The sequence below is a fragment of the Larimichthys crocea genome, chromosome XVI (genome assembly GCF_000972845.2).
Source record: "Larimichthys crocea isolate SSNF chromosome XVI, L_crocea_2.0, whole genome shotgun sequence".
Lineage (NCBI taxonomy): Eukaryota > Metazoa > Chordata > Actinopteri > Sciaenidae > Larimichthys > Larimichthys crocea.
This window is the reverse complement of record NC_040026.1, coordinates 3,000,113-3,019,400: the sequence shown is the minus strand read 5'-3', so window position 1 is coordinate 3,019,400 and position 19,288 is coordinate 3,000,113. Positions and strand designations below refer to the sequence as shown.

Below are 19,288 nucleotides of genomic sequence, written 5' to 3'. Positions count from 1 at the left end.
TGAATGTCTTTTGTCAGTGGTAAATTTTGAATTATGGGCATGAAAGGTAGAACACCACTAAATATAAAAACCATAAACTATAGTGAAGCAATTACAACACGGAGTGGTTATTGTTAGCAACAATGGGGTTTGATGTCCTGACTTCAAGTCACATCACAAGGTTTCATTTTGCAGTTACATCACTGAAATATTCCAAATAGTTGAAGAATACGAACTGTTGACAGATTCACCATCACAAACCATTTTTCTGTCCCAGCTCACCAGCTACATGGGCTTCATTTCAGTGTGTCAGCTTTGTATTTTATGTCCTGTGATGATTAGTGGCTGGATCTTGATAACAAAAATTGAGTTTGATTTATACACAAACGTATGAAGTCTTCAGACACAAATGTCTGTTCTTAGTTAACCTGACTGATCAGGTGGTAAATGACTGTATTGATCTTTTCATATAAACTCTGCAGACTCACCCAATCTATTTCCTTAACTAAACAGGACCCTGTCATCTACTGCGCATATTCAAAGCAGCATTACTCCACATCTGAGCCTTTGAAGTCGAAGCGAATCAGCGCTGAATACTTTGCAACAGGTATGAATGTGAATGTCAGGGAGCGCTGAGCGCTCAATGAAAGGTTAAAAGACTAGAAATCATCTCAGCCTGAACGTGGATTACATCTCATGAACTCAATCCCTTTAAGCCATGTCACAAACCCACCAAAGTATTAGACAGATTCCACAGCAAGAATTCATAATGACATCTTAAAACCATTTTGCGCACAGCAGCAGAATAAACTCATTAAAGATCGCAAAAGTGTTGCTTAACCTGCCAGATTTGTCTGTAACTTTATCTCTGCGTCTTTTTGAAGCTTCATTCCAAATGTTTTACTCGCTACATCAAAATCTGACTCCTTCAATCGAAGGCCAGAGTCCATATTAGGCACCAGAAGGCTACTGCTCATCCTGGATCTATTGTAAGCTTTAATTACATGCTTTGACATAGCAACGCTAAGCAACAAAAACACAGAGTGTAAGATCACCTGAAAACATCTGTGTTCATCACTTAAGACGTACCTGTGTGGTTGGAGAAGCTTAGCTCAGGTCAAACGCTGAACGCTGTGGATTATCTCTGGTTTGATATCATTACTCTCCCTCTCTTTCCTGACGCCGAATCACTAAATGTCCGTCTAGACTTCAGTCTTCTTGTTTCCTTGCTTTAGCAGCCCTGCTGTTGATCATGGGGATCATTCCTCTTTCCCTCTGATGTTCTTACATGACTGGGCAGGTGGCATCCTCCTATCTATACGCTCTATGCGTTGGTTCATGAAACATGTAAAGCAAAGATTCACTGATAGCGTGCTGACTCAGATCTAAAAGCCTCATCTCTTTTAACAGCCTCATGCCCATTATGCAGTACAATAATGCTACTGTGTGACTCCATCCTGCCAACACGCCAAAAGAACTCCCTGCTTTACATGGGACAATGCAATTCATTTCACTTTGAATTTACAATATGTACGCAAGGTAGAAGAGAGATGTGGCTATTAGCGCATGCATTCAGCCTGAAATTTACATAAGAGATATGAACAAACTTGACAGCAAGTCTCACAATACCATGTAGAGTAACAAAAGCACAACTGCAGGATCAAAACAGATGTTTTACATCTGGGTCGACTTCTGCATAATCTAAACACATTACTTATTATTGCAATTACTCGTGTCTTACAATGTAATTAGACATCATAGGAAACCCATAGGCTGCATTTCAGGAACACAAATTATGTAGGATGTGTGCGCCAATTCAGTTTACTGGAACTCTAATTGGACACATGTGGTAAGATGTGTCCAAGTACTAATTCATGAGCAAACCAGTAACATGCAGCCAGTCTGGGTGGCATTAAGCCGCATGAATTGTCAATAGGAGGTGAAACAAAGGACGTGAACCATGCCAATGCCCAACTTAACCACAGTTAAACTAACTGAATGCAGATTATGCATCCATATGCAATAAATCTTTAATTGTTACCTTACCTCTAGCAGTGTCGCAACTTGGTATCACACCAAAACATGTAATACACTGTGGCAGTGTCACGCTTTGCCTCACTTGGCACAAGTTAGAAATAATAAATCTGAAATTTCCTGTTATACTTTTAAAATAAAGCTTGCTGAGCTCACAGCTGGTTTAAGGGTTAGGGTCACAAGAGGATTGCATTGGTTTGGACCAATCATATTATAAGGAACTACTGGCAGCCACAGGTTTGGTTTAATGCTAAGCAGGGCCGGTCCTAGCTATGGGCAATGTGGGCGGCCGCCCAGGGCGCATTCTCCGTGGGGGGCGCACGAACGCCCAAAAAAGCAAAAAACCTCGGTAATTTTCGATACCGCTCATTAAGTTAGCGGAGCGGGCGCCCCGGGAGCGTGGTGTTGACAAGGCAGAGGGGGGCGTCGGACAGACCGAGGGGGGCGCACGCATCCCGGGGCGCACGGCGCATCCAGGGGCGCACGGGCGGCCGTCCGGGCGCACGAAAAAATGTTCGCCTCGGGGGGGGGTGTTCGCCCAGGGCGCAAATGTGGCCAGGACCGGCGCTGATGCTAAGTGTAACACAGCGAGAAGCAACTATTCATACAAAAAACAACAATGGTAGCTGCTGAAGAGGTTAGCATAGCATTAGAGTTCTATCAGAATGCAATGTTTATTCACTGAAGAAAGAGCAAAGAACGTCACTGAAGACTTTTCTGGAATCTACCAAGTGACACGTTGATCTGATTGGTTGAAGTTTGACTGAGATAGATGTTAATAGACAATCACCTGGCCAGTGTTTTTTTAAAAGCTCCTGCACGTTCCAAAATGGTTCTGTGTAACAAAATTCCTTATGTCAAACTTTTAATTTGTCCAACACTTTATGACCAAATTCCTACAAACTACATTTAAACATTTTCCCATCATCCTCAGCTGTACTTTTTGTTGTTTTGTTTGTATTTCTTTGATCATTTCATTCAATATATTTGCTCTTTTTTGTCATTTTTATAACACAACCATTTTAGATGCATGTTTAAAGACTATAATATAATCCTCCATGATGTGAAAGTTCTGTAAATGATTGCCCTCAACACAATCTGCACACTCGATGACATCATTCTGACAAACATTCTTTAGACCAATGTTAAATTCATGTACAATCCTCATTTTAATGAGCTGTTTTGACACGTACTGTATTCATTTTCATCATCCTCAGATTGTAGACATCACAATACTGACAGCAGTTTGACTTACTATACCCATTACCCATATATCATTACCATGTTGTTTGCATGGCTCTAATCTTACATCTATACCTCAATAAACAGCCTCCAGCGAGTCACACACTGCCAGACTAATGCACAGGACTTAAGGAAAAAGAGAGGAAACATCAACACATGTGAGTGTTAAGTGAACATGAGTGTGTCTTGAGGGAAACCAAAGAGAGAGTTTTATCAGAGGCAGATAACAGGACACACTGTAGGGCTTTTTGGCACGGAGTGGCTGATACGTTACACCAGCAGGTCAAAATACAATCCTAGATGTAAGGGCACTATAAAGATGACTAGTACTAGCAGGTTAAGATGACCAACAGGCCAAAATTTGGTCTAGCCTTCTAACACCAGGTCATCTTATAGGTGCTGATGATCAGAACCAGTTTAGAGAAGAGGTCTCTTTGAAATACGATCACAGCACTCAACCTAAGCCCTAACAACTGACAATATACCCGACCTATTTAAATGATTTGTTGATCTGGCATTTGTATGATCTGCCTCCAGGTGAAACTGGACACTGTGACTGCTGCATGCTTTTATCTACAGTAGGTCACAACATGAGAGGAAAGATGAACCTAACACAGACAGTGACCTTTTCTCAGATATATCTTCAATATAAAAACTTCTAATGAATTAGCTCAGACATTTTGGCCCTAAATCAAGTGTCAACTTCCCGGTCTGCTCTCGGATTGGAGAAAAGAAACAAAACAATATTGTTACTTCAACTCGGAGGAATTCACAGGCACTAAATCTAAAAGACAAACTCCCTGGAGAATAGTTCAGCCAATGGAAGTCCTACAAATACACACACATACATACAGTATGTACACACAGCTCAGGTGCTCCCAAAGTGACAAAATATGATACAGAATAAAAAGCAGCTGAAAAGTAAATAAATAGTAACCCTTGAAAATGAAAGCTATGATGAAATGTATGATGAAATGAAAAACGGACGAATGACGAATGGACAACCCCACTTCAATTTATCTGCCTCTCAAAGTTTCTTATTAGATTTACATATTATATTTTTTAAAGAATAACAAGGTCTGTTTGAAATGATTACATAAAGTATGAGTATGAGGTGAGTTCAAAAAACTTTTAAACACCAGAGTCACAAACTAACCAATAGAGGCAGAAGTGGGCTAACTACTCCTGTGTTATGCAAGGTAAATGACTGTTTTTGTCAATGGAGTCTCTTGGCTTTGAACAGAGTGATATAACATCTCGTTCTGGTTAAACAAATAGGATCTTATGGCCAAATTCCACCAGGCACGGATGCGACACGTTCCACGTGCGTCAATCTGCACGGAGCAGCTGGAGCTGACAGGAAGTCAGACACAGAAACGGCATAGAGAATACAGTCGAATTTCAAAATAAGACACCCTGCGCAAACTGCCAAAAGGGAAACAATGTAACTACATGGTTACATATTTAGAAACACATAGACCAGGGAATAATGATCAAATCTGAGTAAGTAAACACAGTCTGGTTTGGGTTTGTGGAGAATGGACTAAAATGGCAACAAGATGACAGAGACATGCCTGGTGGGAACAAATAGGTCTATCTTTATAGGGTCATTTCCATAATTCTTTACCTACAACAACAATGTGAGTCTGAACAGTAGCAAAAAGAAGCATTTTTGATGGACGTACTTTGTGCATTTGACCCATAGGATTACACCAGGGATGTCCAAACCTTTTTTTAAAGGGGGCCAGATTTGACAATGTGAAGATGCCTGGGGGCCAATACTAACATTTAAAAAATGTTAAAAATACCAATAAAAGTTACATACAAATGTTCTGTAACAATTTTATTTTTATTGTCACCATTATCACTTTTTTTTAAACGACCAGTTCTGCCTTTTTTCACATCTGGAGTCAGATAACAGAATAAACTGTGTGGAACACGTTAAAGTGAATGAAGCTGATACAAATCTGAACCTCATGTTCATTCTAAACATGACTTATGAGTAATGCAAAGTCTGTTAACATTTAAGTTTAAAACGTATCACTCTTGCTCCTGTCTTTAACAAAACCATTCACAAAGTAATATGTTGTGTTACATCTGCAGATATATAAACCAGCAGTTATATCCTTAAAGGTTCAGATGCTTCGATATGTTAACAAAAAAACTAATCTTCCAGCCATACAGTATCTGACAATCCTAGCAGGCTATAAATAATATATTATAAAAATGAAGCTTCGGGCTGCATGAAATCTGACCACAGGCCATGACTGGCCCCCGGGCCGTACTTTGGACATCCCTGGATTACACATTGCAGCCAGCTTCAGGCTTCAGGCTGTAGGCTACAGTCCTCTCACTCAATACTGGAAGTGTTGTCCCCATTAGTCACTTGAATACAATGTCATGGGGTCCAGGTTGAAGGATACCAAAGTTTCCCTTTAAAAGACTAAAAAATGGAATAAAATCAGGTGCCAAAAGGAACACTGCTGCCCTGCTATGCAAAACTGTAATCTGGAGGAGGAGAAAAACACGGTTTGCACCACGGTTAATACCTATAAATAGACCATCATGCTCTGTAGTGCTTTATCTGTAAAGTAACACACTGCTTACATTTCCTTAATGTACAGTGCTTCAGTTATCAGTTACACAAAAGCTTTGGCCCCGTTTCCTTTTCCTCAATGTCGACGGCACTGACCTGCAAAAGGCTGTAGCAAGTGAGAAATCTTTTATTGTGGAAAAAGTCACACGGGTATTGTTTGTTCTTTAGTGTGGAACCGGGACACTCGCTCCTCACAGAGATCTTTTCAAACACCAAAACGTAAACTGTATCATTGCTCTAAATTAGGTTTTGCCTCATGCCCATAATAGTAAGTAAACAAGTTCCAAATCCACAAAAATATATGAAAACGCTGCAGCCTTAGCTCGCACTGCCATGCTGCAATCATGTTATTAATGGAAGAAACCAGATTGTTTGGATATCATATCCCCATGATAATTGAATCCAAATGTTTTGAAACGAAAGCTTATCCAGTACATGACTGTTGGCTGTATCGCAGATGAATTGATTCAGTGTACGTAAATAAACACACGGATAAGAGGGTTTGTACCCAACTGCAAGCAAACACTAACCTTGTTTTTCTGTAAATCCACAGAGGCGGGTTATCGTGCTGTTATGACATCAGAATACCCTCATGGAGCGTGAGTTAACCAAAATGAAAAAAAATAAAAGGAAGACAATTGACTTCAGTTTTTCAGATGCAAGACTATAAGACTGCAATTTCTACCAAACACAACAAACGACATGAGTTTTGTCTAAAGTCTCTTGGCTTGTCAGTCTGTATTTGTGCACAGATGAAAGACTCAAATAGCCATCGTGTTGTACAGACAAGCAGAGCTGGAAACTTCAACATTAGTCTCATAGTTTCACTCACCAGCATATGCTCGGGCAGCTGCTTTCCATAAACAGTAATTGGATTCACTTGTTTTAATTTACTTCACTACTGTAGGCTCCGTCCATAACTCACCTCAGATATGTGATTATTCAAACATTTTACGTCCAATTTCCTATACAGTAATTACCCAGAGGAGAGAATTTGAGCGTCCTCACACCCACCGCTGCCTGCTCTCATATCCAACAACCGTAAAGCATGCAAAGCATCACAGCCTGCCACCACACTGCTTTGCATAATGCACATTTGACAGTGACACTTCCTTCCTGCTGCAAGTGTCGCTATCAATGGAAATGACAGCAGCTGAATATCTCTTGGAATATTAGTCATGGCGCGCCCATTGGGAAAGTAAAGACACAATCCTATACCTCTGCCTTGTGGCAGAGACGTAGGGATGTATCTGATAAAGGGCTAGAGGTGCAGACCATCTGCAACCTTCCTGTTTCAAGTCATCCCTCTACTGTCGGCATGCTAATAAAGTTTCCCAAAAACAATGAAATGATACACAGGGTTACAGATCATCTGGGCGGTGCAGGTGTGTCTTTGAAGCCATTTATACTTCTTATTTCAAGTGTCTGGAAGAAATCCAGATGTGATTGCACACACTTGAATTTACAATTTAGCCACTTATATGCATCCCTGTTAGCCAGATCGCTAATCTAATTGTTAGATCACATGGACAATAATCTATTCTAAAGGCCAATCTGGACTCCAGTCCAGACAGGCTGGAGGAGAGCCCATCCAGATTTGTTGGTGGTAATGCACGTGAAGCTGCCAAGAAGAGAAAGACCACATTTTTACAGTTTAGCTTTTTTTTTCTTAAACACATGTACTACACATGATCAGACTGTGTTTTATTTCTCACAGTGTGAATCAGCAACTGTAGGAAAGTCCATCATGTTACATTACTAAATATGGGATTATTGATGCTGCTAGTGTCTGTAAATGCAGACATGTTCTCAAAGCTGAGCATCTCATTAAGCATCCACAGATATCTGAGTGAAAGTAAACATTCATAACTATTAGAAAACCTAGTTCAAACCATTTCTCTAGGCCGTGTAGGCATGGCAGACTAGAGTTTGATTTGACATCTCCCTCCGCAGGACCAGCATGGAGGCTAAGAGGCTAACATCCTGCTGTGGACGGGGCAGCAGTGAAACCATGTCATTTTACCAGAATAGTTTCACATCTAACCCAGGGATTTCTTTTCACCAGCTGAGAGTTGGTGATAGTTGTTCCTGTGTTGTTTGAATAAAAGTCAAAGCAACATTATGTAACTTTACTTCTTCTATTGCAGAAAAGATTACATATTTAAATATTTGCAGGTGATATTGGGAGCGATGCCGGAACAATACAGAACAAAAGAGTCGATCATGGGGCGGTTCTATGAACCAGGTTATGGGGTTAGAGTTAGGGAAGCATTTAATGACAATAATTCAAAATTGGATTGAAACTAATTTCTAATACTTTTTAAATCAGTACTAACATGAACATAAGACCCTAAATGACAGTTAGCAGACTTAGCAGACTAGATTCGGCTTTAATATAAAAGGAAGAAGAAATACAATGGTTCAAATTCGGTGTCTGTCTTATAGAGACAAACGAGTTCAGGCCGTCCCTAATACTACCCGGTTACATTTACACTTAGCTCTTTAAATATGACAGTTACAACCCGCTCTCCTCCACATCCAAGCCATTTCTCTTGTTACTAAGTGACCTCATGGTTGAGAGGAACCTAGTTTAGTTTCTGGCTGCCTGGACACAGATTTATAAACTTCTCTGCAGGATTCAGCCTCTCTGTGTAATCATCATTAGAAGTAACAGAAGAGGAGAGCGACGCTACAAGCATCCACATTACAATGATGTTCACTTTTATTTTCCTTTTCTAGATCATTTCAGGTAGCACAATGCAGAGATCAGAAACATGGATATGGTGTTTATATACCGCTTTAATCTGGTTCTTGGTGATGACTCTAAAACCTTCATATAACTGGGTTATTAGTTTGCTTGTTTGGACACTTCATGTGTTTTATTAGTTTTCTAAAGAGCTGTAATAAACAATGGTGTTAGTTTGCATGCATCAAAGCACAAGTATGTACACGCAGGGAAACACAGGGAGGATGTGTCACTTCTTAAAATAGATAAACACATTCAGCAAGAATAACGTCCTTACAAGACCACTCTCCTCAAGTATTCTTGTGAGCACTGCATCATGTGTTTACACTCATCTTTTTACCGCAAATATTACTCACAATTTCATTTTAGAGACTCAGTGAATCTGACAAACATATGTGGACCAACAATGCTTCACCGTGGAAGTATTTAGTGGTATATGGCATGTGGTAAATATTGCAATTTGGAACATTGCATGCCAGGTTTCTTGTATTTTGTTTGAATTTACTAAAAGTGTATAAAAAACATGACTCTTAACTGAAATGTGGTGCAGAAAAGAGTACACACAATGCAAAAACGCTGGGGGAGAAAAAATATACAAAGATGATGAGGAGGTGGGAAGATTATAATCATGATATGAGATACTTTAGAGGGGAGAATCCCCTGGCTTGGAATCCGCCCTCCTCCACAATAATGTTAACAACTCTTGAGACTAAATAGCAACATTAAAGCTGATGTGGGTGTCTCATCTTGTAAGTAAGTTTACTATACATAGTCATTTGTGTTGCTGATGTTGACCCAAGTGGCCATTGGTTTCACTGGAAAACACATAATGCCACTGGAATGATAACCAATACATGCTGTCTTCAAGTGTTGTCAGAAACATAGTAATTATTAACAGACTTATTAATGACAATGACCTAACAAGTACAACTAGACTGAGAAGTTTCAAGTAGTGGGATGAAGTAAGTGCATCTCAGTTGCCTTTAAAGGATGCACAAATCTCAAAAAAATCTAAAAGGTATGCTGAAAGATGCTCCCTGTTAATTTAATATTATGTTGTTAGATATCTCTACTAATGCATTGATGATTAATTTTCATATTGCAAGATGAAATTCTTTATATACTGATGGCTATAACAATGCATCATATTTCATGCGCTGTATTTATGATGGTTTGTGCATAAATTAAGTGGCAACCTCTGTGGCTATGAAGTGAAGCCAACATGGAAGTGGAAGATACTGCAGTTTCTCAAACTTGGCACAGGCTACAGAAGTGAGTCAGTCTTCATAAGTCCCCATGTTAAAATGTCCAACTTCACAGCAGAAATAAACATGTTTACAGCCTGGTACAAAAAACAGTTTTGGTCTCTATAGCTAATTTCACCGTTCATGACAACTGTACTGAGGGTGAATTATTATACAACTTACCTGTTCAAATGATATTAAGGCTTAAAGTTATGCAGAATTAAGAGCATTGTCCCTTTAAGTCACAGGTGGGTGCTGTTACAGATGGCTTGTCTGAGCACCCTCGCCAATTATCCAGGGCTACCAACATGGCAGTGGCCAGTACCACAAGTCATTTCCATTCTTTAGTGGTGTAAATATTATATATAAAAGTATAATACTTCCCTACTGAAAGCTTTGCAGTGCAGTAAGAAATGGAAAAACACAAGAAAAGTACAGGTACTGTATAACTAAGTACTTGAGTACATGTACTTAGATACATGGCATTCATTGTGTTTTTCCACTCATTGTCTTTTGGCTGAACCCATTTATTTTCATGTTCACTCTTCTAAGAAATCCGTAAAAAAATAAAAATAAATGCAATGTTTAATTTTTATGGACTGTATAAAATAAAATAAAACAAACCACTTTAAAATAAACAAAGGCACACAACACCCATCAGGTCATGTTTGTGACTGTTGAAGATGACATGAAGGTAGCACTTAAGAACAACATCAGACATAGATAAGCAAACTGACTCACTGACGCCTGTCTGGGCTCACAATGGGGGGGAAAAAAAGCCTGTATTGTAGAAGACTTACAAGCTTAAATCTTAAAAAGAAAAATAACTGATTTAAAAAGCTCTTAAATTTGTTTTATATTTTTTGACAAAATGTTTGTTGGATACTATATGTACAAACAGTATGATGCCCTATAATACATTTAATTTAAATATAGTATATGGTAAATATGAACAGCTGTACATGTGTATTTGTCACGATTATATTACTGATGATCAAAAACTAGCGAGTTGACACCTTTGCTAACAGCCAAACATCAAGCAAGGTCAACAAAACTAGACATAGCAGTCAGCTAATGTTACTGACTAGTCCAACAGCAGTCAGCCCAGCTCAGCGTCTGTCTTTCAGCCTTTTATTTCACCAAGCTCTCACCAACCACTAAAAGTCAGTCCCACATTTACTCTTGTCCGGAGGCCTCTTGCTCCCTCACTCTCTACTTTTCTCTTCTTAGCTTCCTCCGTTATGTCCATAGAGGCTGCTGAGCCCAGTTACATTGCCTGCTTGCCCAGCTCCAGTTGTGGCACGCACCAGCTCCAATCCCCGTCAACATTCTCTTGCACCACAGGCCTGTAGTACAAACACTAACACTCCCCTGGTACTCTGAGCCCACAGTCCGAGCAGCCTGGCTAACAAACTCAGTGAAATAGCTGGTGGTGTGCAGAAACAGGTGAATGGGGGTGTGTGAATGACAGAGACACCAGAGACACCTGATTACAAGTCAGAGTAGAACAATTATTTAAGATTATTTAATGGTAGAACAGTTACAGTGTGCTTTAAGGAGTGAAAATGGGAACACTCCCATCAAGTGCTTTCCTCCATGCTCCTCACGTTCCTACTTTCAATACAGTCCATGTTGCCGCCTCTGAATCACAACTGTTAAGAGATAATGAAAGTTCAAGGTTGAAGATTTGAGATTATTAACTTGTCCCTAGAGAAGTTTGCTGTATTTATATCTGTTTTGTCTCTTTGCACTCACACAGATGACTGCTTTCCCTTTGACGACCCTCTCCTCGCCCACCAGACTACTCCCACATTGTGGACAGTGCACTGTCCAACATGCTTAGATTTCTGGCCCTTATCTCCTTGTTAACAACATTACTATAAAAAGTCATTTCTTCTGCCATTGTTTACCCATTCTACCAGGCATTTCGCTGGAAAACACATCATTCTTCCACTGGAATGACAGATAATACATACTGTTGTTAGAAATGTCAGAATTAATTGCAATTAGGTTGATGACAAAACCAATGTGCTTTCAAGACTTTTCTGTCCATTTTTTATCCGCATTTCATCGTTTTATTATTTTCTATATTCTGTTAACATGTTACATCTGTCCAAGGGCGTTTCGTAGAGGGTTCAAAATCTCATATTCTGCAGATAATGTTTAGGATCAGTCTGGTTTCAGGCTGCCGTAACATCTGTAATTCCACCAGACTTGCAGAAGACAAGAGTGGATAAAATGTGAGGCAGCATCATTGGAACAGTAGCTGAATCCTGACACTCCTATTCTCCTACGCTTTATAGACAAATGTTTGAGGCTGATAAAGTTATGGAAGACCTGGTCTAATTATCTTACCTCATGATTTGATCAAACGGTTAGGGTTAAATATCAAAGTATTTCACATCTGTCCATCCAATGGGAACATTTCTCCAAGAAAGGCAAGGAGGGTACACAAGTTAGCACTATTAGATAAAGGGTGCTATTACACAAGATGGTAAAAAACATCACAAAGGAAGGGTCAAAGTTTAAGTCACTGCTCAGCCAGTATGTGAAAACCTCTCACATCCACAAGATTTGTTTGATAGAAATGTATTTACGTTCTGTTACCTCCATATTTGGAGATTCAGATGAATTACAGCACGGTTAAAGCTTGGGGAAGGCCTTGGTTTTGGAGCCATTAAACTACAGTTGAGATTAGACGATAAAAAACGTCTGTTTGAATTATTTGAGGAAAAACTTCCTGCTTTGGTGTTAAGCATGGGTACAGGATATCAGGGTCTCTTTCCTCAGAATGCTTTGAGGCTATGCCATGGCTCCCACATCATGTAGATAGAGGAAAACTCTCATTCCCTTGTTTATTAACAGTTCCAGTTCTTTCTCAAAAAAGATTTTTTTGACAGCTTGGATGAAGATGAAGCGTAACCACTGGTTTCATTGGAAATGCGGTGACAGTGTTTTTGGAGCGTGAGATGTAGTGGACAGAGAGATTAATAGCTACTGTATGTCAGCTGTGTTTTACATTGTGATATACAGTCGCCAAATATTGATCTGTTAAGTTTGTGACATTTAATCTGTAAAAGTGGGAGCCCAGATATAAATAATGTGCACTCTGTTCGCATTTGAGAATATCTGAAACCAAAACGGGTACATTTATATTTTGTGGATCATAATGGCCGCAATGCGTTAAAGGGCCTGCTTATCATTTCTGTCTCATAGAAAAGAACAGAAAAAAAGCTGCTGTGTGGTGGGATCCAAAAGCACTTTTAGATACAGGGTTATGGGCTGAAATATGTGCCACCCGAAACTGAATTTGGATCATTTATATTTGAATTTGAATTGCTCAATTTGAATCATTGAATTGAAAAACTGAATCTGAATTGTAATTTGAAATTGAATTCATTAGTTTGGAACTGAACACTCAGTTCTCACAATTCAAATTCAGTTTTCACAATTCAATTTCAATTTTCTGTGACAAACATCCGGGTAGTTGAGGCAGAGCAATCGAGCGCAGAGCTGCCACTGCCTTAGTGGTGTCTGGGGCAGCTGCAACATTCAATTTACGGGCAACAGTCAGTATCTGGTGTGACCACCATTTGCCTCACGCAGTGCAACACATCTCCTTCGCATAAAGTTCTGGTTCAGATCAGGTTGTTGATTGTGGCCTGTGGAACGTTGGTCCACTCCTCTTCAATGGCTGTGCGAAGTTTCTGGATATTGGCAGGAACTGAAACACGCTGTCGTATACGCCGATCCATGTCCGGTGAGTATGCTGGCCATGCAAGAACTGGGATGTTTTCAGCTTCCAGGAATTGTGCACAGATCCTTGCAACATGGGGCCGTGCATTATCATGCTGCAACATGAGGTGATGGTCGTGGATGAATGGCACAACAATGGGCCTCAGGATCTCGTCACGGTATCTCTGTGCATTCACAACGCCATCAATAAAATGCACCTGTATTCGTCGTCCGTAACATACGCCTGCCCATACTATAACCCCACCGCCACCATGGGCCACTCGATTCACAACATTGACATCAGAAAACCAAACCCACACGATGCCTCACACGCTGTCTGCCATCTGCCCTGAACAGTGAAGAGAGCACCTCTCCAACGTCCCAGACACCATTGAATGTGAGCATTTGCCCACTCAAGTCATTTAGAGGTTGAAGTCGTTACAGGTCGAGACCCCGATGAGGACGACGAGCATGCAGATGAGCTTCCCTGAGACGGTTTCTGACAGTTTGTGCAGAAATTCTTTGGTTATGCAAACCGATTGTTGCAGCAGCTGTCCGAGTGGCTGGTCTCAGACGATCTTGGAGGTGAACATGCTGGATGTGGAGGTCCTGGGCTGCTGTGGTTACAAATGGTCTGTGGTTGTGAGGCCGGTTTGATGTACTCTCTGAAACGCCTTTGTAGACGACTTATGGTAGAGGAATGAACATTCAAGTCACGGGCAACAGCTCTGGTGGACATTCCTGCTGTCAGCATGCCAATTGCACGCTCCATCAAAACTTGTGACATCTGTGGCATTGTGCTGTGTGATGAAACTGAACAATGAACAACCTGATCTGAACCAGAACTCTATGCGAAGGAGTGTTGCACTGCGTGAGGCAAATGGTGATCACACCAGATACTGACTGGTTTTCTGACCGCCCCAATAAAACAAAACTGAACATTTCAGAGTGGCCTTTTATTGTGGCCAGCCTAAAGCACACCTGTGTAATATTCATGCAGTCTAATCAGCATCTTGATATGTCACATCTGTGAGGTGGGATGGATTATCTCGGCAAAGGAGAAGTGCTCACTATCACAGATTTACACAGATTTGTGAACAATATTTGAGAGAAATGGTTATTTTGTGTATATAGAAAATGTTTTAGATCTTTGAGATCTTTCATCTCATGAAAAATGGGAGAAAAAAAAGTGTTGCATTCATATTTTTGTTCAGTGTAGTTCAAAAATAAACAAATAAAGGCAAGAAGTCTCAGAACACAGACTCAGCTGCATTCATCAAGAAATGAAATTTCTATATATTCTAGATACATTTGAACACATACTTAAATCCTGCATCACAGCCAAAAATGAGCCGGATAACCCACATCAAAGACAGCCGCACGTCACTAACGCACACACAACCTCTCTCTCACACTCACACACACACCTAACCCGCACCTTGCACTTTGATATGAATTGTATAAAAAACATAAACAGAAAGTCAACTTAATCATTCAGCTGCACTGCAACAGTTGCCCTATTTTTAAACCGTTTAAAAATGGCAACTATGATACTACACGCTCATACAATTAAGTTTAAAATGTTCATCTGCAATTTAACAAACATTAGGCTAGCTAACGTCAGAAGCTACTTTACATACGGCGTCATGCTTTTTCAGGGTGCTCGTGGGAGTAATACTCAAGTAAAGTACAGATACTCCAAAAATGTACTTAAGTACAGTACTCAAGTAAATTTACTTTGTTACTGTCCACCACTGGTGACTGCCCACCTACTTGTCAGTCAAAAAAAAAAAATGCCCATAACAGCAACACCGTGGCAGGCACCGGCAACTGCCCTGGCACACACATACACACACACAGCAGCAGCGGTTGAGAGATTGATTAGGAAAACGTAATCACGTAATAAACAGATGCTCATAACAACAGCAGTTGCTGTGACAACTGCCCCAGACACTGCTAAGACAGTGGCAGCTCTGCGCTCGATTGCTCTGCCTCAACTACCCAGATGTTTATCACAGAAAATTGAAATTGAATTGTGAGAACTGAGTGTTCAGTTCCAATCTAATAAATCCAATTTCAAATTACAATTCAGATTCAGTTTTTCAATGTAATGATTCAAACTGAACAATACAAATTCAAATTATGTGATTCAAATTCAGTTTCGGGTGCCACATATTTCAGCCCATACAGGGTGCTCTAATGTTCCTGTTACCTGCTTAAATATGATGTTTTAAGCTAGCTGCACACATTTTGTTAGTGTCAGCCCTTGGTTGCATATTGTGGTGCAGATTATTTTACCCTGCAGTGTGTAAAGTATTCAATATGCACATCTCTATCTATATTTTCAGACTTCAAACCGGGACCCTAAAATGTACATCTTTCAACACTATGCCATGAACGCAGCATTTTTAGGAACTTGACAAATGAGTAATCTTCCTGGGACTTTCTCTTTGGCTTGACAGCTAATTGTTAGTGGCTATCCTTATGACTAGGCTAGCAACTTTTAAAGACACGTTGATTGATTGACACACATACAGACAAAAAGGGTGGGTTCAGATGTGTGGTGAACATGATAAATGTCTAAGTTTTCATTTGAATTGTGATGAAAACCAGGAAATTTGTGACAATCGTGATTAAACTGGGATGTCCAGTCACCATAGTCTAGTAGTCCCTGGATACATCTCATGTAAGCATCAGTTACTTTTGGTTCCCACATATTTAAAGAAAACCAATAGTGTACGGCCACACTAGCAGCTTCGTAAGGCTGTATTCAGGCACAGTGGTGTTTTGAAGCAAATCCTAACATCGGCATGCTAACATGCTCGCAGTGACAATGCAAACATGTTCATCCAGTTTTGCTTGTGTAACGTTTTATCTCAGTTGAGCAAGCTAACATCAGAGGCACCATCTAGGAACTATGAATGTCTGTGCAAAATCTTGTGCCAGTGTACTGTATTGGAACGACTGACCGACCGACCGACCAACATTTCCATCCACTGATGTAGCTAAGAGATGTACTCATCGATGACAAGCACTTCTGTCAAGATAAGTTTCTTAGTTTCCTTTACTCCAGACAGAAGAATGGAGGCTTGTAGACTGTAGACTGTTGCTGCCAGAGGACCTTCAAGTGGGGAATTCATTATCATCTTTTATAGCCACTTGTTCTACCATATTTTATAGTTTTGTCTTTGTCTGTAATGTTTTTTTACCTCTTTTTTATCCGTTATTTTTTTAAACGGTTTGATCTCCTTTTAATCCTTCCTTTTTATCTGTCTTTCATTATTTGTAGACTTTTATGATTTCCTGTGAAAACATTTTGTAAACTAGGATTTTAGCAACATGCTATATATATAAAATTCCCCATTAAACAAACGTGGTCATGATTCTTTGGTCGTCCTGTTGTTTATTAGCGATGATTTGCCTTGTGGTGATTGCCGACAGAGGCCGGGAGATTACCCCACCTTTTCATTTCAAACTACATCACTGGTTGGATGAAACAACGAAGTGAGTAAGAAATTGGAAGCATGTGTTTTCTGCATGTTTCATTATGTCTCCGCCTGGCATACTAACGGCTGAATTATCCTTGTACATGTTTGCAATGCATTTCATTCACATGCTGCAAACAAATGTTAATGATGTGCTGTCAAGAGCAGGAGGGGGAAAGTCATGGAGCTGATCCATCATGGGCAAACGTCAAACGAACCAATTTGAACTAAACATGTTAAGCATCCTGATCAGACTGCTCGGCTTTACCTGTGGGTTGGTGATATCAAACCATCTGTTTAAACAAGAAGCACATTTTTTATGTGGATAGTAAGAGCTCCCCTCTATGATTGAATCAGGTCAATGAGCTGAAATATCACATTTTTGATCAGAACATGAGGGTTGATAGTATGGGGTAACGTCACCACATACTTTGTGGTGAGTCATAGGCTGGAGGCTAGAGGGCTGAAGGGGTGGTGGGGGGGTGCATGGAGTGACCTTATGATGTTGTAATTCAACGTAGAGCATGTCACTTTTTCTAAAAATAACAACCAGTTCAGACCAAAATAGCGTCTCTATTTCGGTTTGGTGTTTCTGTTGGACGCCTCTGGTGCGTTTTCTCAGGGGGTGTGCATGCTAGCTCGAGGAGAGTGGCAGGAAGGGAGAGAATGTGTTGTTTTGTTTTTCATTCTTTCCCCCCTTAAAAAAGGACGGGAAATCTGGAAAAAAAAAGAAAGGAAGGAGCAGCCGGAACCTTTTCAATCATCCCTGCAAACTACCCACAGTTGTCTAAACCATTAAACTCTCAGTCTTGAAATGAGTCCTTTCTTCCAGTGGCTAAGACCAAATACATCCTTTTGTGGGAAAACTGGTCATTTGATTTAAGAGTGGGGTCCCGGCTAGCTTGGCTCTTACAGTATGTCATCCCACTCAACAATGTGCTCTAATGACTGGGAGCAAATTGATACCATTTGTCTGGGAAAACTCCCCTCGGCCTGGAGGCCGTTGAAGCTTACAGCTAAGCCCCTGATGTGTTATGTGATTATGATGGTCAAGAATTATATCATTTTTCATCCTGATTCTTTCATGCAGTCCAGTTGGACACGAAGGGCTATGAATCATTGCAACTTGAGTATATTACTCATTCTCCTTAAACTGAAAGTGTAGCCTCTTCAGCACACCACCCCTCCCCAATCAACATCACCCCGTTCACCCCCCTACACGTACTCCCTCTCTGCTCCACATACAGCTGATGTACCGTACTTAAAGAAACCCCTGTTTAGGTTGACTTGCCTTTAAAAGCCTTGCAGCTATAACAACTTCCTAGAGCCTTTTTCTGTCCTAAACACAGACGGAGGAATGTGTGTTTTACAAAAACAGACTAAATCCACCATGCAGGATATTAGCCCACAACATAGGCTGACAGTGACGTGTGTGTGTGTACGAGGAGTACAACAACAGAACTGCATGTGCCAAAGAGCTTGGCATTCTGAGAGCTGGCAGTTCAGCTTGAAACAAAATTTCCACCTGCATTGTCTCAGTACATGCTGGCTCCTAAAAATACAGTTCATATACAAAAAAATTCTGTCTGGATTATGTTTTTAGCAATGACATAACTCTGTTTTTTCACAATATCTGTGCACAGTTCATGTTTTTATGGTAATGTGTTGGCAACTTAAAGCACTTTGTCGAGGTTAAAAGAAAATCTTGATATTGGTGAAAAGTCAGTGCTGACTTGACACATTGCCATTTACAATGTTTACCAAAATTACAATCTTTCTCTAAACTCTAAAGCTACACTACTTAATTTTTTATCCACTTGGGGGCAGAGAAACAAGCTGAAAACTTGAATGTTTTCGAATGTTGCTAAAAGCACACTGTTTATGATGAAACATAAGATGACATCTTGTGATATTTCCTGACCTGTGGCATAAAAAAGGAGGGTGAATTAGATTTTATTCGTTTTATTTCTTCCTTTAATCTTTTGTTCTTTGTATAGTCATGTAATACTCTCATACAGTACAACTATCTTGGTTTATCATTTGCTGGTTAACACATGTTTGTGTGTGAGGGCCTGAAGTCGTTTATTAACTCCATTAGATGCTAATTGCTGTTCACTCCTGTGTTTGCTGCCTTACAGGCACTGTATGGTCCATTTATCGGAATGCTTTTCTTTCTGATAAACAGCTGCTTGGTATGGCTGGAAACGGCATTGAGACGTGCAGAGTT

General features: G+C 40.2%; 1 protein-coding gene across 4 annotated transcripts in view; it reads right to left on the bottom strand.

The window, feature by feature from the left end:
- The window catches only part of myocd (myocardin), a 115,079-nt gene extending 108,205 nt beyond the window's left edge, over nt 1-6,874 (bottom strand). For 3 of the 4 annotated variants that reach the window (XM_027289346.1, XM_027289347.1, XM_027289348.1), the window contains exons 1-2: nt 6,684-6,871; nt 6,382-6,390 (exon numbers count right to left, since the gene is read on the bottom strand). The gene's annotated coding sequence lies outside the window, so the exon portion shown is untranslated. Of the gene's footprint in view, nt 1-6,381; nt 6,391-6,683 lie in introns of all 4 variants that reach the window. The other variant, XM_027289345.1, reaches the window with a different exon arrangement.
- Between the last annotated feature and the right edge of the window lie 12,414 nt (nt 6,875-19,288).